This window comes from Fukomys damarensis, unplaced genomic scaffold, assembly GCF_012274545.1.
Source record: "Fukomys damarensis isolate Sample0158 unplaced genomic scaffold, DMR_v1.0_HiC HiC_scaffold_33, whole genome shotgun sequence".
Taxonomy (NCBI): Eukaryota; Metazoa; Chordata; class Mammalia; order Rodentia; family Bathyergidae; genus Fukomys; species Fukomys damarensis.
Window position 1 is genome coordinate 30,303,277 of NW_022900945.1, and position 9,961 is coordinate 30,313,237.

The 9,961-nt window shown below is 33.3% G+C and overlaps 1 protein-coding gene across 1 annotated transcript in view; it reads right to left on the reverse strand.

The window, feature by feature from the left end:
• Dpyd (dihydropyrimidine dehydrogenase) overlaps window positions 1–9,961 on the reverse strand; it is an 826,486-nt gene that overhangs the window by 211,750 nt on the left and 604,775 nt on the right. The window lies entirely within an intron of this gene.

The window sequence follows — 9,961 nt, forward strand, 5'->3', positions numbered from 1 at the left end:
GTTAAGCTATCCTTGCATTTCTGGAATACTCCTGTATGGCCAAGATGTTTTTTGTAGAATTTAATTTCCTAGCAATTAATATACATTTAGATTTATAAGTGAAATTGATCTAAAACTTGTATTTGGTACTTTTTGAAAAAAATCAAACTTTAGTATGCTAACTTCGTAATGGCATTTCTATTGCAGAAAAATGCTGGAACTATTTGTATAGCACTGTGAAACAGAAAGCACTATATAAGAATTAGCAAAATTTTACATGTAAAATTTTATATGCTTATCACAAAAAAAAAATCTCTGAAGAAGGTATTCTTATACAGACGGGGAAACTCAGGCAGACAAAAGTTAATTAAGCTTCCTAAATCTCAAAATGTGCTACTATGAAAGTATATGCATCTGATTTTTTCATTGTTTACCAGGATTTGCGTAAAATATTACTTTCCAATTATATTACAAGGCCACAATTAATTATGTCAAGGCTCCAGTTTTGAACATTCATTGATGTAGTGTTCATGGAGTCTTCACTCTATCAGTCCCTGTTCTATCAAAACAGGAGATCTGTGAGATGCCTAAAGATTACAAATAAGGAAAATTTATAGATCATGTCCTCTTACAGTTAAATATGCACTACTTCAAATAGTAGTTATCCTTAAATTTTTCAAAAGCTTATTTCACCTATATTGTAAGAAATTATCTATGTAAGGGAAGATATTTTAAAACAATATCTTAGTCCAAATATGAACACCTGAACCCTATACCCATGTACTTTGGTTATTTCTTATTAATTATAATAATTATAATTATAATTATAATAATTATAATTAATTAATTAATTATAAAATCATGTTAAAATAATATGGAAATCTAGATGTAAGTTGTTCCCTTCTAATATTTTATTAATAGTTTGTCATCTTCAGAACTAATTTTTGACACAGGTAATCATTTTAAACATTCAATTACCAGTAATTTATTTAGGTCTCAATATGTAATTATTTTTTAAAAGATTAATATTTCTGCAAGTACTTTCTACTTTTTAAATTCATTTATGTAACTCAGTGACTCTTATGCTTTGGCATGTATCAGAAACACCAGGAGGGCATATTAAAACACTGTGGGGCTCCATATCCCAGAGTTCCTAACTTAACTTTTCTGGATTTGGTCTTGAATTTTGTGCTTCTAGTAACTTCACAGGTGACACTTGCTAGTGATCCAGAAACCACAATTTTTGAACAATACATGTAATCCATCACTCAGTAATTTAGTTTCCATAGCTTCAATAATATTTTTGTTGTTTGTTTTTTTTGGGGGGGTACCAGGGGTCGAACTGGGGTCCTTGTGCTTGCTAGGCAGGCTACCGAACAGCTGAGATAAATCCCTGGCCCTTTCAATAATATTTTTTATTCATGAAATTTAGTGGTACATTTTAGGTATATAATATGATGACATTCCTCAGTGGAATTTGTGCCTTTATGTGATATATCTCGGTTCTTCTTTTTTTTCCCATTTCGCTGTCCTTCCTTCAACCCCTCCACCCTTCCCTATTTACAAAGACTTTGTTTCTGTTTTTTCCTTTTCTCATATTTTTTTCTTTTCCCTTATTTCCTTTCCTTTACCCCTCCCTCTTCCTCTTCTCCTTCCCCTTGGACCTTTTCTTTCTATTTCACATTATCTATTATACATTTTGATCCTCATTTACACTTTCAGTTTCTCACACTAGAGAAACTATTTGACATTTACACGTGTGTCCTGTTGATTTCACTTAATATTTTAAAAGAATAATATATTTTCTGAACCATTGCATATGTGAAAACTTTCTGCCTGAATTAACACATGCATGTGAATTCTGATGTGTGATTGTTCCTTCTCCTAGAAATACTCATCTATCAATGTTCTTCTGTCATTTCATTTTGTGAGGCGACACTTGGGCTAGACAAACTGTATTTAACTTGTAATTTAAAATACTTTCTGGGATGTGTCTAGGTAGTAGTCTATGGGTTTTTCTTGGTAATCAGTGGACTTTTACTAGCTAGATGTTTTTAAAATTATTATTGTTCTTGTTAAGGAAGGTTAAAATATTAAATGTGTGATTTTATTCTAAGTTACTATACAGAAAATCTCTGTTAAATGAGTTAAACCACAGCAGCGTAATTATTATAGCTTCAGATACATGGTAAGTGCTCAGTGAATGTTAGGTATTCTTTTAATTATTTCCTTTTATTTTAATTATTATTTTGCCCCACTCCCATCCCTTCTCTTCCTCACGAATTCATTTTGGGGCCTTCTATTACATTCTGCTTGCTAGTTATGATTTCTCTGTCCTGTTCCTATTTTTTGAAGAGACCCCTAAGGACGGCCTTTACAAAGCTTTCAATTTCCCACCTTTTCAATTTGGTTCTGTCATAACAACCATGTGTATTTTATTTGTGCATCTTCACCATTACTCTATTTATCTTCTATTTGCATATCCACCCTGAATATTTCTATCTCCCCTCTTCATTGTGAACTGCTCCTGCCTTTTTGTTCTTAGCAGGACAAATGCCACTTTTAGGAGTAGAGATAGATAGAAGATTGATACTCAGGCTCAAAGCCCAATTGGTAGAATCTAGAAAACTTCACTCTATCACATGAAAGGTGAAGAGTTTTATCTTTTTCTCCTTGTCTTCATCTCTGATGCTATGTATAGATGGGATATATGCAACACAAAATAATTTTTAATAAATGGATATTGTGTCTTACAGTCTGATCCTACTTGGAAATCTTGGCTCCTGAAGATTAGAATTCTTAAATATTAGAAATTGCCTTTACCAACTCCTTGGTCACAGAAAAAGAGATTTAGATTCTTCATTCTGGGGTATGTCCTATGGCATTGAAGCAACAGTAATCCTTGACTTTAAAGTACTCAGTGCTTAATTCCTCTGTTTACACCTACAACTTGTTAGAGAAAAAAATCTGACCCTCCCAAACTAGACCATTTATATAAAGTATCCACATAATAACTGCTCTTTTGATTCATATTATGAAGTGCACATTTTTTAGAACTACCTCATCATAAACCAGGGACAATGAGGAAGAGATAATTTAATAACCATAAGTAAACCCCTTAAATACAGGATTTGGGAAAATTAATTCAAACAACTGTTTTTTCTTGTTCTTACTTTGATTTTTTTTTTTTTTGCTTTTCTTTACATCTTTGTATATGTTAATACCTTCAAGGGTCCATTCATTAAAAATTTAAATTCCTAATTTTGAGTTACTAGTGATGATCATTTATAGAATGATCATTGACTAAACTGAGAACATCAAAGATAATATTTGATTTCACTCTCTCTAAAACAAACATTTCAAATTTATTATAAAAATTATTACATTCTATAATGGTGGGATTTCCCATGTTAGACTTAATAATAGACTTTATCCTCTCAAAGAAGGGACCGAAGGTTACAGGTATCTTCTGAGATACTTGTTGAAAACACATTTTTCTGGCTTCATTTCACATCTAGAGTTAGCAGTTGTTGGGGTTCATGAACCAGCATACTTAAAAAGCTTCTGAGATCACAATTATCAGAGTGACTCTGGTGGTCCCTTTTTAAGTATACGTAAGAATTAAAATTACAATCTTTTGGGGCTGGGGATTTAGCTCAGCAGTTCGGTGGCCTGCCTTGCAAGCGCAAGGACCCAAGTTCAATCCCCGGTACCCCCCAAAAAAATTACAATCTTTGGAAATGATTTAGAACAATTTTCCATCCCACAATATATTAAGAATATTACAAAATCATAATAGAATGCATTAATATACAAGAGATACAGCTATAGCACAGTGGTTAAGTGTAGTACACCAAGCATGGATTCCCATATACTTGAATATATGCAGTATAATTTTATGTGATTTTTCTTGAACTTTCTGTGCCTTAATTTTTTCAACAAAACAAGCAAAGAGACTGCGTGTGTGTGTGTGTGTGTGTGTGTGTGTGTGTGTGTGTGTGTGTATGTGTGTGTTACTGAGGATCAAGTCAGGAATTTCACATTGAGCTATATCCTCACCTCATTTTTAAACTTAATTTTTTTTTTTTGGACAGGGTCTCCAAAGTGGCTAAGTTATCCAAGCAAGGTTTGAATTTTTGATCCTCTTGCCTCAGTCTCGCAGAGCCACCACACCTACCTACAAGCTTCCCTTTATGTGTACCAGATCAGAATTTTGTTCAATTAAATATTATAAGAAAAACTCTCAATTTCTACCACATACTTAGATGGCCTATATTGTTTGTTTCTTAGTAACTTTCCAAAATAAAGAATTTGACATAACAATTAAATGACAGTTCATTTACTAAAGCCTTCCGAATAATATACAACTGGATATTAAGAATAAAATGTTGCTTACTGCATGTCTATTATGCTTCTGTAACTGTCCTAGACTATGGAACAGATGATGAAAAAATGAGAAGCCATGTTTCCTGCTTTTCAAAGCCTATAATTCAAACAGATCATCAACTAGATATGCTAAATAAATTAGGAGTAACTCTTAAAACATCATTGGACTGTTTAAAGTATTCAGTGCATCGTTTGTTTTTCCTTTGATTCTTGTACTTTTCTTTTTTGGTACTGGGGATTGAATTTGGGTCCTTGCACTTTTGAGTCACGCAGCAGAACCACTGAGCTAAACCCCGGCCCTCATGTACTTTTCTAACAATTAATTCATAGTAATTATAATTTCTAACTCTATATCATGCTACATATATGCAAAGGGATCTTAATTTTATTTATTTTCCTAATTTAATTTGTATTTTATCTTATTTCATTTTAATTAAGAAAAATAAGACATAGTTGCTTAATTTCTTTTTTCTTCTTTCAGATAAAGATTAGTTTAGTTTTCTTTATTTGTAATTTTTTCACCTAACCATCTTCAAAATGTCCTGCTCTCTCTTCCCACCTGATGAAAGTGTAGCATATCTGAATTATTTCCTATTGCTTTTTCCCTGTTCAGTTGAAATTATAAAGTAGGTGATGCTGATGCTGAGAAAAAAAGATCTGTCCACAAAGAAAGTGAGACAGTCACAGGAACATTTATATTTGTATTAAGGATTACAAAAATAAATTAATCACACTCAAAGTTTATTTCAGCACCACAGATGAACCAAGAGCTCAGACCATTTACCCAAGTCAGTAAGAAATAAGATTATTTATCGTTACATCAATAGCAGCTTCATTTCAAGCAAGACCTCCATATTATACATTTAACACAAGAAAAAAACCAAAATGCCCGAATCTTCCCTTCATTTTCTCCTGTAGAATGAATTCAAGAATTTCTCCTTATTTCACCTAGTTAATTCAATTTTCCATTATAAACGCCAAACAATATAAGACAATAATTATAATAAGGGGCAAAGAAGGGTACATTCACAGATTTTTCAAACACAGAATGGATATTAGACTAGTGACATTTGAGCCTATTATGATTTAATAAGTATACTCTATTTAGACACTTACCATGGTAGATATTGGAGGAAGACATTGATAAAAATACCTGGTTCATCTTTGGAGAAACATCTGAGTTTGAACACTGATTAAAGTCTGACAAGTTCCTTACCAGTCTGTAATTTGAATTTCTATGTCTGTAAAGTGGACTGCCTGACATCTACTTCATAGAGTTGCTTAAATAAGAATAAACACAAAATACTCAGCAACATTCTAGGCACATAAGCATTTTTAAAGGTCCTAATATTCCCACATAGTTGGTACCCATTGATTAAGTAGCCAGTGTGAAGGAATGCAGAAATACTGACCAGTTTTTCAAGAAGTACAATACAGAAGTCTGTCAGTGCAAATTTTCAAGTAGCATTAATAGCAATATTAACAAATATATTAAGATTTATAAATGAAAAAAATGAATGTTTTCTTACACTTATATATGTTACTTTAAGAGGCATAGTTAAAATCTATATAAAAAGGAGATCAAGGCACAGACCAGTTGGTAGGAGGCTGTGTGAAAATGAAAAGAGATAAGCTCCTAGTGGTATTGTTATGGTATATGCACCCAGTTTCCTTTATTTTTTGAGGTGTATATTTTCAGTATTCTTATTTAAAAAATAAAAGTAGAATTGAAATAATAATGAACCTCACCTTAAGAATAACAAGTCTGAAAGTATACATAATCAAATTATTTTAAAAACAGCCATATTTTTCTCACTAGTAAGTGTATTTATAAAATATTTACTTTTATATTGAGTAATTATCAATATTTATGATATATTTTTGTTATTTTGATAAAATGAAAAATAAAAACTTTAACAATACACAAGAAAAATGTTATCACTTAATAGTTTAATCCAGGAATTTAAATTTATACATGCTCACTTTAGTCATATATCTTCTTGAAAATTACTTCATAAGGCCATCTATTGAAAATTTTCAAGCTATAAAAAAACTATTAGAAGTACAAGTAGAAGGAGAAAAAGTTGCAAAACTCTCCACAGCTAATTAGAGATTGTTTGTTTATAAATGAGAAGTGATAATGCTGGACTCAGCTTTATATAAAACAATGATGGAGCAATATAATTTTAAGAATTAATATTTGCAGAACATTGGCGATTATGTCTTTTGCTCTCACTTAAATATATAGCTAACATTAAAATGAATGAGGATACATAACTTGTAACTTTTTAAATTGTGAGGTATTTATAATCATAAAAATATAAAGACCACTGTGTGTAAAATCTTTGGTACACTTTATGATTAAAAATTGTTTACAGATTCAACTCCAGTCTAGGACTCTCCTAGAGTATAGTAAGTTGAGTTAAGCCTTTGTCTCCTCTCGTGATCCCAACTCTTCCCATTGCTTCTGCTTCACCTTGGCAGTTTGCATGTCAGGCACCGGATATGGCATGTGTGTGCCATGCGTTCTCTATGCTTCATACTTAAGTCTCCCTTAGAATTTATAGCATAGTTTGCTCTGCGGAATTGCAGTATTCGCAGGGTTACAAAGTTACAATGTTGCAAAGTTTACGGGCTGCACATGAGAACATTCATTTATCCAGAAGGCAGCTGCAAACAACGTCTATGGCTGATGAATAGTGTCGTGAGGACAACCAACAGGACTTTGGAAGACTCTTAGAGCATACTGCAGCTCTGTTAGCAATAGGGACACTCTGTGTGGACCTACCTGATCACAACACAACTAGTTATTCTCTCTCCTCTACTGATAAAGTCGTGCCTTCGCATGAGGATGTTAGGAAAGAAGTAAATTAGGATGTCATTATTATTTCTTTTACAATTAAGGAGTGAGTGAAATCATAAATCCATATCTAAGCACTCATACTTGAAGAAAAAGTATTAATTCAGTACATTAGTATCTCTGCAAAGTCAAAAAGAAAAACATTACACTTCAAAATCATAATTTAACTTTTCACTCATCTGTCTCTTATACCTATTTCTTTTTTTAAAGGACTACTGATGTCCATAAATTATCTTCATTGATAGCAAAAATGTATTCTTTTTTTTTGCATAAGTAATGGTTTTCTTTCAACACTTAGCCTTGTTATGGCTTGTATCTACATGTCTCCCCAAAGCCTTAAGGGATTATAGTTGGGGTTTTTCAGAGGTGGATGATCTAGGGTGTGTGAGGCTGGCATTCAGGGTGCCCTACCCTGGGTGTGAGTGCTACCCTAAAGGGGGTAACCCGGATGGAATATGTGGGACAGAATTAGGGTGGCTGCCATCACCTGCTGATGCTGCATCTTCACTACTGAACTGTTTTGGAGCCTTCTGCCTGGCAGGAACTGCTTCTTCTCTGTAATACCCCTCTGCTAGCTGTACCACCCTGCCTTGAAGAAGTCCATTTACCAACTGAAACCTCTATGGACTGTGAACTACAGTACATGTTTTCTCCTTAATTTTGGGTATTTGGTATTTTCTCTCAACACAACAGAAGTAAATAAAACAATCTTAAATGGACTAATAGATGCTTTTCTATTGAGACTTCAAATACTGTGTTTTATGATTTTTTTTGAAGAACAAATTTTGACTCTATTTACAATTGGTTTCAAATACTTTCCACACTTAATTATTGAGTGCCATGTCCTCTAAGTTTACCACTGATAAAAGCTTTTAAGATTGTTGTGGAAATAAATTATTCAAACTAAAATGCTCAGTGACACCAGCTTTTCTTCACGTCCTGTGCTCATGGTGTAATGTGAAACTTGTTGGCTGCGCGTAGGCCCTCCCAGATTTGTGAAGCAGAAACTGGAGAAGAGGTCCAGCAATCTAGAGCCCAACAAGCTCCCCAGGTTCTAATGTATGCTAAAGTTTAAGAATTGCTGCACATGAGACTGTCTCCTCAACATAAGGATGCCCATAAGCAAAATTAAATGCACTTTAGAAGTTAAAAAGAATAATTTCCTGAAACATAAAAAATTCCTAAATATAAATCTTGAATCCAAAACTTAATGGTTAATCTAATTTTTCTTATGTAATCAGACATCTGCTTCCAGCAGGTTTAAAGGTCTTCAACTATAGCAAGGCAATGATATTTTGATAGTCCTCTAGATATGAGAAATAAATGTGTGGGGTTTATAGTCACAGTAATGCTGCAGTCAGAGTTTGGTCAGATGCTTAGGGATTGAAGACGATGAATGGATAAAGATAGTGAGGAATCTCATTCCAGTCCTACTCTCCTTTCCTAATTTCCCTTTTCACTGTTTGGTCTTCTTCCTCATTTCCTTAGGGAGCTGAGTGATTGATAGCCTAATCCAATGACTGTATTACAGCTGCCTCAACTCGGACTCTTTTCCTTATCATTAGCAGTTAGCCTATGGTTAAATTCACAGCTCACTGCTTGGTACTGCCCCTGAGATTTAAGGGTCTGGCCTTTAGAAAATATTTAACATAAAACTGAAATCTTGACATACTGAGAACTCAGTTCTCTGCAAGGCTTCTTTAATTAATCCAATGTACTGTACCATTGTTCTATATAAGGCTGTGACACAGTGAACTGTTTCTGAAGCTTACAGAGATGTGTAGTCCTAAATTAAACAGCCACTGACATGTACCTACACTGATTTTTTCATACAGTATATATGCCTGAATCTGTGGATATTTAAATTCAAGCTCAAAGAGTGACAATCTTCTCTGTTTTACCTTCATAATAGAACATTTTTTGATTAACTTCAAGCTTGAAATCACTCTTTACCAAAAAAAAAAAAACAACACACACAAACAGGAAAGAAATTTAATAATTCATTACCACTGCTGAAAAGGTAAGTTTTCTTAATATGCTTATCATAGTCCTTTGCTTTATAAAGGCTATCAAATATTTTCTTAGGAACTGGTACAGATATTAATTTATTTTCTTAATTTTACACAAAAATCTATAAAATTATAAGTATCCATGAATTAGAATGCTTTTAAATATTATTTGATTATATCACTTATCTACAGGAAAAGTAATTGTTTTAAAATTGCTAAGGTGAGGATGTAGACCTTGATCTATGCCTTAAACCTTTGCCCCTGCTCCACCCTGTGTATGAACTGTAAGCACCTATAAATATGGCAGCTGAGTCCCAGATGAAAAATTATGCATCTCATAAACTGCTATTCTGCTGAAATGTCAAGCCAAGGCAAGGCTGTGCCTCAAACTCAGCACTTGGCATTTTCCTTCTGTCTGCTTTGTTGCCATGAAGCAAACATGAACAGTGAAGATTTGTGTAGGACAGGTAGCAGGCGAGCTCGCTGTCAAAAATCTATTATTAGGGCTCTGATCTCCTGCACAGACCAACCAGGCTAAACAGTGCAAAACTCAGGCTCCAGGAAAGGCAACATAATGAAAAGGGTGATTTTTTGTCAATCTGTACATGAGTGTATTCAAATGAGCATCATTTAAATGAGTATATTTCTCTGAACCAAAGTGTTAATTTATAATGAAAATTATAATTCAGCATCTTTATTTGATAGGCCTACTTTTGACTGGCAAATA